The following is a 12548-nucleotide window of genomic DNA, read 5'->3' as shown; positions in this document are numbered from 1 at the left end:
TTTCATTACTCACTCACTCAACTTTCCAAACATAACAAATAAAAATAAACACACACCACACCATCCACACATACTGTGCCTTCTGTTTACTTAGTTTTTATCTTCACTATGTAGAAATAGTGCTTGTGTTCAATTAGTTATATGTGAAGATTTATAGAAAAGATATATTTTGTATTGTATTGTTACAATCAGTAACCGGGCTTGAATTGTGTTTATTTTCCTCATCTATGAGAACTTTGTAATTTTTAAAATAACCATGGAGTAATCTTTGTGTCTCTGAACAACTGGTTATCAATATATAGTTTATCAACGACGAGAGCTACTCGTTTCGCTTTTAATCTATTTTCTTTGAAAATTGGATACAGAACTTTGCGCCGTTCTGCAATTTCTTTCGGAAACTGATCATTCATGCCAATTTTGGTCCCAGCAAGTCTTTTACCCAGGCTTTTAACCATTATTTTATCTTTAAATGAAGCAAATTTGGCAACGATTGGGCGTTCGTACCTCTGCCCTCTCTGTCCGAGGCGGTGTATATGTTCAAGTTGGATCTTATCGATAACTTCGCGTGGAATCTGAAGCGCTGCAAAAAGGAACTCTCTAACTACAGATTCAGGAACCTCTCCTTCTTTCTCTTGGATACCTGTAAGTACCAAATTCTCTCTCATGGATCTAGTTTGTATGTCCAGTAAGCATTCCTTCAGAACGTTGTTCTCCTTTTTAAATTCATTCATTTCGGTTTCAATCTTATTGACCGTCCCTTTTAGCGCATGTGTTTCCTTCTCCAATGTCGCAGCTTTTTCATCACTCATCTCTAGGCTTGCCTTCAACTCTTTTATATCTTTACTAACTAATTCAAGTATACCCAGTTTGTCATTTATTGATTTTAACAGATCGGTTTCGACCTTTACCATTGCTGGTGGTGAGAATATTAGATCATCAGTGTCGGTTGAGGAGTCACGTTTTCGTTTTTGAATCGGTTCCCCTGTCTTACTCTCCGTCATGTTTGGGTGTTGCTTGTTTTCGTAATATTTGTCGATAAATGTCTCTAGTCTTAGGATTTGTTTTGTGTTATTATCCAGATTGAAGGTTATCACCCACCAGATTATTTAGTGCTAATATTTTAGTCTAATTTAGCAGATATTTCGAATATTATGTTTTATCTTGAGGTGCTCTACATAACTTCGTTCAGTCCGCCATTACCTTTACGTTACCTTTACGTCCGCCGCCTACCTATCAGAATCTTGGACAATGAATCCTTTCTTGGGTCTAATCTTCTTTTGGTCGAAAGATGTCCACTTGTCCGTCGAAATGCCCACTAACGTACGACCGGGACCCCGAAACGTGCCCGGAGCTTCAAAGTTTATTACAAAGCAATGCCTCAAAATCGCACTAATTGGATATAAATTGCTATAAAACGGTTTAAATTAACTACATTATGATGTTTCTAACACCTATAACAAGTAAAAAGATGACCGACGCTATATTACTGGCTAAACCAATGCTTGGAAAAAGGCCAGTCAGATATCCTTCTCGCGTTGAGCGCAGTGTCCGAAGGAAGGCTTACTTCTGGTATTTTGTCATTTATAGAGCCAATGATTGCGCAATAGACTCCATTCAAATTGTCACCACTTACTGACATCTAGAGTAAGGCGTGGGCAGTGTTTGTATCTCATAGGATTAACAGAGACTTTAAAAACTGATCTGGAACCAGAGGCCAAGATATCTAAATCTCACACACTGGGAGGAAAAGTGCTGTAGAATGAGTTCTGTTTCACTCAGAGACATAATTCAAACGACTATAGAAACTAGAGAGTGTTTTCTATCCAATAATAACAATAATATGCATATTGTACGAGCAAGAATTGAGTACTAGGCAGTTTAATCTGTAGAGACAATTATGCTAATTTGAAACAGCACCCCTTATAGTTGCAAGAAGTTAATGCAACAGATTTCAGATTTATTTGAAACTTTACGGAAAAGCACACCATGCTATAATCTGAGTACAGAGCTCAGAGCCCAAACAAGCCATGAAGATATCCGACATGTTGTGGAGTCAACAGATGTCAGAATAGCATTATAAATATTCACTTACCTTTGATGATCTTCTTTAGAATGCACTCCCAGGAATCCCAGTTCCAAAATAAATGTTGATTTGTTCCATAAAGTCCATAATTTATGTCCAAATGCCTCCTTTTTGTTTGCGCGTTCAGTACACAATCCCAATTCACGATGCAAGGGCAAGTCCATGCGAAAGTTCAGACAAAAAGTTATATTACAGTTCGTAGAAACATGTCAAACGAAGTAGAGAATCAATCTTTAGGATGTTTTCAACATAAATCTTCAATAATGTTCCAATTCCTTTGTCTTCAGAAATGCAATGGGACGCTAGCTAACTCTCTCACATGAACGCGCGTGGTCAGCTCATGGCACTCTGCCAGACCCATGACTCAAAGAGCCCTCATTCCCCCCTCCTTCACAGTAGAAGCATGTAACAAGGTTCTAAAGACTGTTGACATCTAGTGGAAGCCTTAGGAAGTGCAATATGACCAATATCCCACTGTATATTCGATAGGCGATGAGTTGAAAACCTAAAAAAACTTAGATTTCCCACTTCCTGGTTGGATTTTATCTCAGGTTTTTACCTGCCATATGAGGTCTGTTATACTCTCAGACATCATTCAAACAGTTTTAGAAACTTCAGAGTGTTTCTATCCAAATCTACTAATATGCATATATTAGCAACTGAGTAGCAACTGAGTAGCAGGCAGTTTACTCTGAGCACCTATTTCATCCAAGCTACTCAATACTGCCCCCAGCCATAAGAAGATAAGGGCTGTAACTTCCCTCTGGGCGTGTGCATAGGGGCCTTGCACTGGGCGCACACCGAGCAGGAGGAAACATAAACCCTCACGTCCTTGGCCAAGGTGGACCACCAGTACTTCCCACTAAGACAGCGCACTGTCCGACCGATGCCAGGTTGACCAGAGGGTGACGTGTGAGCCCAATAGATCAAACGGTCGCGGACAGCAGACGGAACGTACAGACTCCCAGCTGGACACTGGAGGAGAGTAGGATCTGTACGTAAAGCCCGCTCAATGTCCGCGTCCATCTCCCACACTACCGGTGCCACCAGGCAAGAGGCCGAGAGTATGGGAGTGTGATCTATGGACCGCTCCTCTGTGTCATACATCTGGGACAGTGCGTCTGCCTTAGCGTTCTGGGAACCTGGTCTGTAGGACAGGGTGAAAACAAATCTGGTAAAAAACATCGCCCACCTTGCCTGATGAGGATTCAGTCTCCTCGCCGCCCAGATGTACTCCAGATTGCGGTGGTCAGTCCAGATGAGAAAAGGGTGTTTAGCCCCCTCAAGCCAATGTCTCCATGCCTTCAGAGCCTTGACAGCAGCCAACAGCTCCCGGTCCCCCACATCATAGTTTCGCTCCGCCGGGCTGAGCTTCTTCGAAAAGAAAGCACAGAGGCGGAGCTTTGGTGGCTTACCCGAGCGCTGAGAGAGCACGGCTCCTATCCCAGCCTCGGACGCGTCCACCTCCACTATGAATGCCAAAGAGGGATCCGGATGAGCCAGCACGGGAGCCGAGGTAAACAGAGCCCTCATGTGACCAAAAGCCCTGTCCGCCCTTCAGCAGTGAGGTAATGGGAGCCGCGACCTGACCAAAGCCCCGGATAAACCTCCGGTAGTAGTTGGCAAACCCTAGAAACCGCTGCCCTTTACCGTGGTGGGAGTCGGCCAATTACGCACGGCTGAAATGTGGTCACTCTCCATCTCCACCCCTGAAGTGGAAATGTGGGACCCTAGGAAGGAGACGTACTGTTGGAAGAACAGACGTATCTCAGCATTGACATACAGGTCATGCTCCAACAGTCGACCAAGCACCCTGCGCACCAGGGACACATGCTCGGCGTGTGTAGCGGAGAATATCAGAATGTCGTCGATATACACCACTACGCCCTGCCTGTGCAGGTCCCGGAAAATCTCGTAAACAAAGGCCTGGAAGACTGATGGAGCATTCATCAACCCGTACGGCATGACGAGGTACTCATAGTGCCCTGAGGTGGTACTAAATGCCGTCTTCCACTCGTTCCCCTCCTGGATACGCACCAGGTTGTAAGCGCTCCTGAGATCCAATTTTGTGAAGACGCGTGCCCTGTGCATTGACTCTATTGCACTGGCTATGAGAGGCAGTGGGTAGCTGTACCTCACAGTGATTGTGTTGATACAACAATAGTCAATGCATGGGCGCAGACCTCCTTTCTTCTTCTTCACAAAAAAGAAACTCGAGGGGGCAGGTGAAGTGGAGGGCCGAATGTTGCCCTGCCCCAGGGATTCGGAGACATATGTTTCCACAGCCGCCAGCTCCTCCTCTGACAGGGGATACACGTGACTCCTGGGAAGTGCTGCGTCTACCAGGATATTTATGGCACAATCGCCCCGTCGATGGGATGGCAGTTAAGGCGAGAGCAAAATCGGCATGTTCAGAGGGGATGCGCACGCTGGAGACCTGGACTTTCCACCATAGTAACACCAACAGAAACCCCTAAACACCTCCCCGAGCACTCTCGTGACCACCCCTTGATAGCCCTCTGTTGCCACAAAATAGTGGTGTAATGACAGGCCAACCAGGGTAGGCCCAGCACCATGGGAAACGCAGGAGAATCAATAAGGAAAATACTAATTCTCTCCTTGTGACCCTCCTGCGTAACCATGCCCAGTGGAGCGGTGGCCTCCCTAATTAGCTCTGAATCTACGAGTGCCTTATGCTGGGAATGCGGGGATAACTCAGGAAAATGTGTAAACAAAAATATGTGAAAAACAGGGGGCTCTGAATGAGCCTGGTGTCGACTCACCTGGTGTGACACGAGAGTGCCCTGCCTGCTGCCTCGACTCCCAGAGGAACATCCCCAGCACCGACCAACAGTGTGACCTCTGCGGCCACAGATGGTACAGGGAACAGCCCCTCCTCCGGTCGCCCTAAGCGCAGCACCTCCCAGCTGAATAGGCGTCGGAGCGGTGGTGCTGGGGGATGGAACTGACAGGCCCCGATCCAGATGTCCGCGGTTGGCCAGCAGGTTATCCAGCCGGATGGACAGGTCCACCAGCTGGTCAAACGTGAGAGTGGTGTCCCTGCAGGCCAACTCCCGACGTACGTCCTCGCACACACTGCACCGGTAGTGACCGTTCAGGGCCCTGTTGTTCCATCCCGCGCTGGCGGCTAGGGTCCGGACTACAAAATGTCCCATAAACAAAATGGTCCTTTTGTTCGATTAATTCCATCGATATATATCCAAAATGTCAATTTATTTGGACTGTTTCATCCAGAAAAACACAGCTTTCAACTATCGCCACTTTACCAAAACATTTCAAACTAATTTTGTAATACAACGTTAGGTATTTTTAAACGTTAATAATCGATCAATTTGAAGACGGGATGATCTGTGTCCAATACAAAAGAAAACAAACTGACGCAACTTTTTTCGTAACGTGGCTCTCTCAAAAAATGTACTTCATGTGACCTTCATTTACGATAGCCCATACTTCTTCAGTACACAAAGGAATAACCTCAACCAATTTCCAAGGACTGGTGACATCCAGTGGAAGCGGTAGGAACTGCAAGCAAGTCTATTAGAAATCTGGTGTCTCTAAAAAACCTAATTGAAAAGACAGTGACATCAAAAAAATACAAATTCTGAATGGTTTGTCCTCAGGATTTTGCCTGCTACATAAGTTATGTTATTCTCACAGATATGATTCAAACAGTTTTAGAAACTTCAGAGAGAGTGCGGGGAGCTGGCCGGTGCTACCTGTGCCGGCTCCACGCACCAGGCCTCCAGTGCATCTCCCAAGTCCGGTACGTCCTGCGCCAGCTCCCCGCACTCTCCCTGAAGTGCAAGTCACCAGTCCGGTGCCAGCTCCACGCATCAGGCCTCCAGTGCAAGTCACCAGTCCGGTTCCACCTGTGCCAGCTCCACGCATCAGGCCTCCAGTGCGCCTCCCCAGTCCGGTGCGTCCTATGCCAGCTCCCCGCACTCTCCCTGAAGTGAGTGTCACCAGTCCGATGCCACCTGTGCCGGCTCCACGCACCAGGCCTACAGTGCATCTCCCAAGTCCGGTACGTCCTGCGCCAGCTCCCCGCACTCTCCCTGAAGTGCAAGTCACCAGTCCGGTGCCAGCTCCACGCATCAGGCCTCCAGTGCAAGTCACCAGTCCGGTTCCACCTGTGCCAGCTCCACGCATCAGGCCTCCAGTGCGCCTCCCCAGTCCGGTGCGTCCTATGCCAGCTCCCCGCACTCTCCCTGAAGTGAGTGTCACCAGTCCGATGCCACCTGTGCCGGCTCCACGCACCAGGCCTACAGTGCGCCTCCCCAGTCTGGGACGTCCAATGCCAGCTCCCCGCACCCATCCTGAAGTGCGTGTCACCAGTCCGGTGCCACCTGTGCCGGCTCCACACACCAGGCTTCCAGTGCGCCTCCCCAGTCCGGTACGTCCTGTGCCAGCTCCCCGCACTCTCCCTGAAGTGCGTGTCACTAGTCCGGTGCCACCTGTGCCGGCTCCACGCACCAGGCCTCCAGTGCATCTCCCAAGTCCGGTACGTCCTGTGCCAGCTCCCCGCACTCTCCCTGAAGTGCAAGTCACCAGTCTGGTGCCACCAGTGCCAGCTCCACGCATCAGGCCTCCAGTGCGCCTCCCCAGTCCGGTACGTCCTATGCCAGCTCCCCGAACTCTCCCTGAAGTGCGTGTCACCAGTCCGGTACCACCTGTGCCGGCTCCATGCACTAGGCGTCAAGTGCGTCTCCCCAGCCCGGTACCTCCGGTTCCAGCTCCCCGCACTCACCCTGAAGTGCATGTCAACAGTCCGGAGCCACCTGTACCGGCTCCACGCACTAGGCCTCCAGTGCGCCTCCCCAGCCCGGAGCGTCCTGTGCCGGCCCCACGCACTCAACCTGAGGAGCGTGTCATCAGTCCGGTGCAACCTGCGCCGATGCCCAGTCCAGGCACGCCGTTCAGTCCAGCTCCAAGGCCGGAGCCTTCCTCTGCGCCGGTGCCCAGTCCAGGTACGGCGTCCAGTCCCGCTCCATGGCAGGAGCCTTCCTCTGCGCCGGAGCCCAGTCCAGGCACAGCGTTTGGCCAAGCACCATGGCCTGATCCGGGGTCTGGGCGGGGACTACGACCCGCACCGGAGCCGCCACCGACACTAGTCACCCCCCCCCTGCCCTCCCCATTTGGTTTCAGGTTTTGCGGCCGGAGTCCGCACCTTTGGGGGGGTACTGTCACGCCCTGACCATAGAGCCCTCTATAGTGTTTTAAGTCAGGGCGTGACTAGGGGGGTGTTCTAGTTTTCCTATTTCTATTTTGGTGTACTTGGTATGGTTCCCAATTAGAGGCAGCTGATTATCGTTGTCTCTAATTGGGGATCATACTTAAGGAGAGGTTTATCTAAAGTTCCATGTTTAATACTTGTATCTTTTATCAATGTTTATTATGAGTATTTCTGTAAATTGATGTGGCTCTCTGCAAAATCACCGGATGTTTTGGAGGCACAACATTACTGAACATAACGCGCCAATGTAAACTGAGATTTTTGCATATAAATATGAACTTTATCGAACAAAACATACATGTATTGTGTAACATGAAGTCCTATGAGTGTCATCTGATGAAGATCATCAAAGGTTAGTGATTCATTTTATCTCTATTTCTGCTTGTTGTGACTCCTCTCTTTGGCTGGAAAAATGGCTGTGTTTTTCTGTGAATAGGTGCTGACCTAACATAATCTTATGGTATGTTTTTGTCGTAAAGCCTTTTTGAAATCGGACACTGTGGTGGGATTAACCACCAGTTTATCATTAAAATGGTGTAAAATCCTTGTATGTCTGAGGAATTTTACTTATGAGATTTCTGTTGTTTTGAATTTGGCGCCCTGCACTTTCACTGGCTGTTGTCATATCGATCTCGTTAACGGGATCCCAGCCATAAGAAGTTAACTTTCCACAACGGCCGTGGTCGCACGGTGGACCTCCTCACGGCTCTTCCTCCCTCACAGGGTAACACCACAATCCTGGTCGTTGTGGATCGGATCTCTAAGTCCTGCCATCTCTTTCCTTTGCCCGGTCTCCCTACGGCCCTACAGACTGCGGAGGCCCTGTTAAGTTCTCCATTGTTCCTACCTGGGTTGGGGGATATTGTTTTGTATATGTGCACATGGCGCCACTACTTTCACGTTTTCGTTGTTGGTTTATTGTTTTTTTGAAGAAGTTTCACTTAATTAAAAGATGTGGAACTCAACACACGCTGCGCCTTGGTCCGTCTCTTATCACGAACGTGACAGTGTCACATCAGATGTTTTTTGTTAGTCCTAAAGTGTCACATCAGATGTTTTTGTGTTGGTCGTACAGTGCCACATCAGATATTTTTGTGTTGGTCGTACTGTGCCACATCAGATGTTTTTGTGTTGGTCGTACTGTGCCACATCAGATGTTTTTGTGTTGGTCGTACTGTGCCACATCAGATGTTTTTGTGTTGGTCGTACTGTGCCACATCAGATGTTTTTGTGTTGGTCGTACAGTGCCACATCAGATGTTTTTGTGTTGGTCGTACTGTGCCACATCAGATGTTTTTGTGTTGGTCGTACTGTGCCACATCAGATGTTTTTGTGTTGGTCGTACAGTGCCACATCAGATGTTTTTGTGTTGGTCGTACAGTGCCACATCAGATGTTTTTGTGTTGGTCGTACAGTGCCACATCAGATGTTTTTGTGTTGGTCGTACAGTGCCACATCAGATGTTTTTTGTTAGTCCTAAAGTGTCACATCAGATGTTTTTGTGTTGGTCGTACAGTGCCACATCAGATGTTTTTGTGTTGGTCGTACTGTGCCACATCAGATGTTTTTGTGTTGGTCGTACTGTGCCACATCAGATGTTTTTGTGTTGGTCGTACTGTGCCACATCAGATGTTTTTGTGTTGGTCGTACAGTGCCACATCAGATGTTTTTGTGTTGGTCGTACAGTGCCACATCAGATGTTTTTGTGTTGGTCGTACAGTGCCACATCAGATGTTTTTTGTTAGTCCTAAAGTGTCACATCAGATGTTTTTGTGTTGGTCGTACAGTGCCACATCAGATGTTTTTGTGTTGGTCGTACTGTGCCACATCAGATGTTTTTGTGTTGGTCGTACTGTGCCACATCAGATGTTTTTGTGTTGGTCGTACTGTGCCACATCAGATGTTTTTGTGTTGGTCGTACTGTGCCACATCAGATGTTTTTGTGTTGGTCGTACAGTGCCACATCAGATGTTTTTGTGTTGGTCGTACAGTGCCACATCAGATGTTTTTGTGTTGGTCGTACAGTGCCACATCAGATGTTTTTTGTTAGTCCTAAAGTGTCACATCAGATGTTTTTTTGTTGGTCCTACAGTGTCACCAGATGTTTTTTGTTGGTCCTACAGTGTCACATCAGATGTTTTTTGTTGGTCCTAATGTGTCACATCAGATGTTTTTTTATTTGTCACTTCCATAATAGAACCATCCTGAGTATTTCATTTAGTTTTGTTCCAAATGATGATCCGGAAGCTTTGCGCTTCCTCTCATAAAACAATAGACAAGATCAGTAACGACCCATCTTTCAGAATCCGTGTTTTGTTGACCTGGCTCTGTTTTGCTGATGCTGCTGATGCTGTTGGAAATAATATTTTCCAGCTCAGAAACTGATATGTTTTGTGTGTGTGTGTGTGTGTATTTACACTATGTGTGTGATGTACATTTGTTAGACACTTGGAGTTGTATTGTTCAAGGGGACCTGCTCTGCTCTGGAACCACTCCTGCATCCTCTGCTATCACTGGGAAATTGGGCCCTGTATTGTACCTTGGTGGGAAAAACATCAGACAGAAAACCCATCTTGTTTCTCCCCCTGAGAGCTCTCTCTTCTGCATCAGCTACAGAGGTGCTTGGTGCGGAGGTAGGTTTGTTTGACTCCTTTACGAGGGGCCATTTACTAATGTATTTTATCGCCGTAATACTGTGGGATTCTAATTACACTGATTTGTCTCTTACTTCAAAGCTTGTGCTGATTGTACTCATTAGATCGAAATTGAACTGGGATTTATTAAATGGGCAGCACATCGCCCACAGTTTATTCTGAGAAAGAATGCAACACTTGTGAGCTGTGTTTTACCTTTTATTTATTCTTGAAATAGCCTGTTGTATTACTAGTAGTAATTATTTCAATCATCTCAGTCAAGCCATAGAAGTACATTATTATCAATGGTTTGTTAATACTTGGCAAGTTACTTTCCATTCATCATTCTAAATGTGGGAATAGGCGTTGGTAATAGACTGAATTCAGTTCAAACTCTTTGCCCATCAGATCGTTTCCCTGTTCGGTCATTCACAGCTTTGGTGAAACATGGTTGTATAGGGTTTAAAAAGCCCACCAGGGGTATGAGTACCATGTACACTAGGATTTGTTTGAATGATTTGTGTACCTTGGCTATTCCGCTCCTACTCTGCATGGGCTCACAGAGAGAGTTGTTGTGGGTGTTGGATGGTTGTCATTAAACTGCAAGCCCATAGTACTATATAAAGCCCATGTAATTACCACAATATTAATCTATCTATATTCCACCATTTAACATAGGAAATCTCCCAAATGTCATGGCAATTTTCGCTCACAGGTAAATGTCAAAACATTAACCTTGAGTGGGTGAATGCTATGACATGATAAATCGAGCCATGCTCCCACCATTATTTCCAACCTCTGTAATCTGGTAAACAGAGAAAAGGTGATAGTTAGTTAGGACAGCATTCTGCATTCCTCTGAAACTATGTGTACTGGGTTCATTCATACTGCACCAGTATACATGAGGCATTAATTCTGCTTTCCTCTGAAACTATGTGTACTGGGTTCATTCATACTGCACCAGTATACATGAGGCATTAATTCTGCTTTCCTCTGAAACTATGTGTACTGGGTTCATTCATACTACACCAGTATACATGAGGCATTAGAATAACAACATATGATCTGTCATATAAAACTAAAACGAAGAGACAATTTTACATTCAGCAAAATAAAGGCCATTTGTGATTTAGATAAATAGACATTCATTAAAGATCTAACGTTAGCAATAGATTATTTTGAATTTAAGATTAATTTCAATGAAAATCAAAGACATTGCATGCATGACAGTTGGTGTTGTGTTCAGATCAGTGAGGAGGGATGGTCAGAGACCATGACAGCTGAAGGTGTGTTCAGATCAGTGAGGAGGGATGGTCAGAGACCATGACAGTTGGAGGTGTGTTCAGATCAGTGAGGAGGGATGGTCAGAGACCATGACAGCTGAAGGTGTGTTCAGATCAGTGAGGAGGGATGGTCAGAGACCATGACAGTTGGAGGTGTGTTCAGATCAGTGAGGAGGGATGGTCAGAGACCATGACAGTTGGAGGTGTGTTCAGATCAGTGAGGAGGGATGGTCAGAGACCATGACAGCTGAAGGTGTGTTCAGATCAGTGAAGAGGGATGGTCAGAGACCATGACAGTTGGAGGTGTGTTCAGATCAGTGAGGAGGGATGGTCAGAGACCATGACAGCTGAAGGTGTGTTCAGATCAGTGAGGAGGGATGGTCAGAGACCATGACAGTTGGAGGTGTGTTCAGATCAGTGAGGAGGGACAGTCAGAGACCATGACAGTTTGAGGTGTGTTCAGAGTGAGGAGGGATGGTCAGAGACCATGACAGTTGGAGGTGTGTTCAGAGTGAGGAGGGGCAGCTGAAGGAGTGTTCAGATAAGTGATGATGACAGACTACGGATGCCAGAGACTTTGTTGACAATGTGTTATTGCTGCTGATTTGTAATCTTCTATTTTAGCACTGTATCACCTTCCTGTATTACCTTCCTGTATCACCTTCCTGTATCACCTTCCTGTATCCCCTTCCTGTATCACCTTCCTGTAACACCTTCCTGTATCACCTTCCTGTATCACCTTCCTGTATCACCTTCCTGTATCCCCTTCCTGTATCACCTTCCTGTAACACCTTCCTGTATCACCTTCCTGTATCACCTTCCTGTATCACCTTCCTATATCACCTTCCTATATCACCTTCCTGTATCACCTTCCTGTATCACCTTCCTGTATCACCTTCCTGTATCACCTTCCTGTATCACCTTCCTGTACCACCTTCCTGTACCACCTTCCTGTACCACCTTCCTGTATCACCTTCCTGATTCACCTTCCTGTATCACCTTCCTGATTCACCTTCCTGTATCACTTTCCTGTATCACCTTCCTGTATCACCTTCCTGATTCACCTTCCTGTATCACCTTCCTGTATCACCTTCCTGATTCACCTTCCTGTATCACCTTCCTGTATCACCTTCCTGTATCACTTTCCTGTATCACCTTCCTGTATCACCTTCCTGTATCACCTTCCTGTATCACCTTCCTGTATCACCTTCCTGTATCACCTTCCTGCACGGTCTCTTTTGAACATGTTTCAAAGTGGCACACAGCCCCCTCCCCTCTACGTTACTCCCCTCTCT

The sequence above is a fragment of the Salvelinus fontinalis genome, chromosome 29 (genome assembly GCF_029448725.1).
Source record: "Salvelinus fontinalis isolate EN_2023a chromosome 29, ASM2944872v1, whole genome shotgun sequence".
NCBI lineage: Eukaryota > Metazoa > Chordata > Actinopteri > Salmoniformes > Salmonidae > Salvelinus > Salvelinus fontinalis.
Note: the sequence above shows the minus strand (reverse complement) of the source record.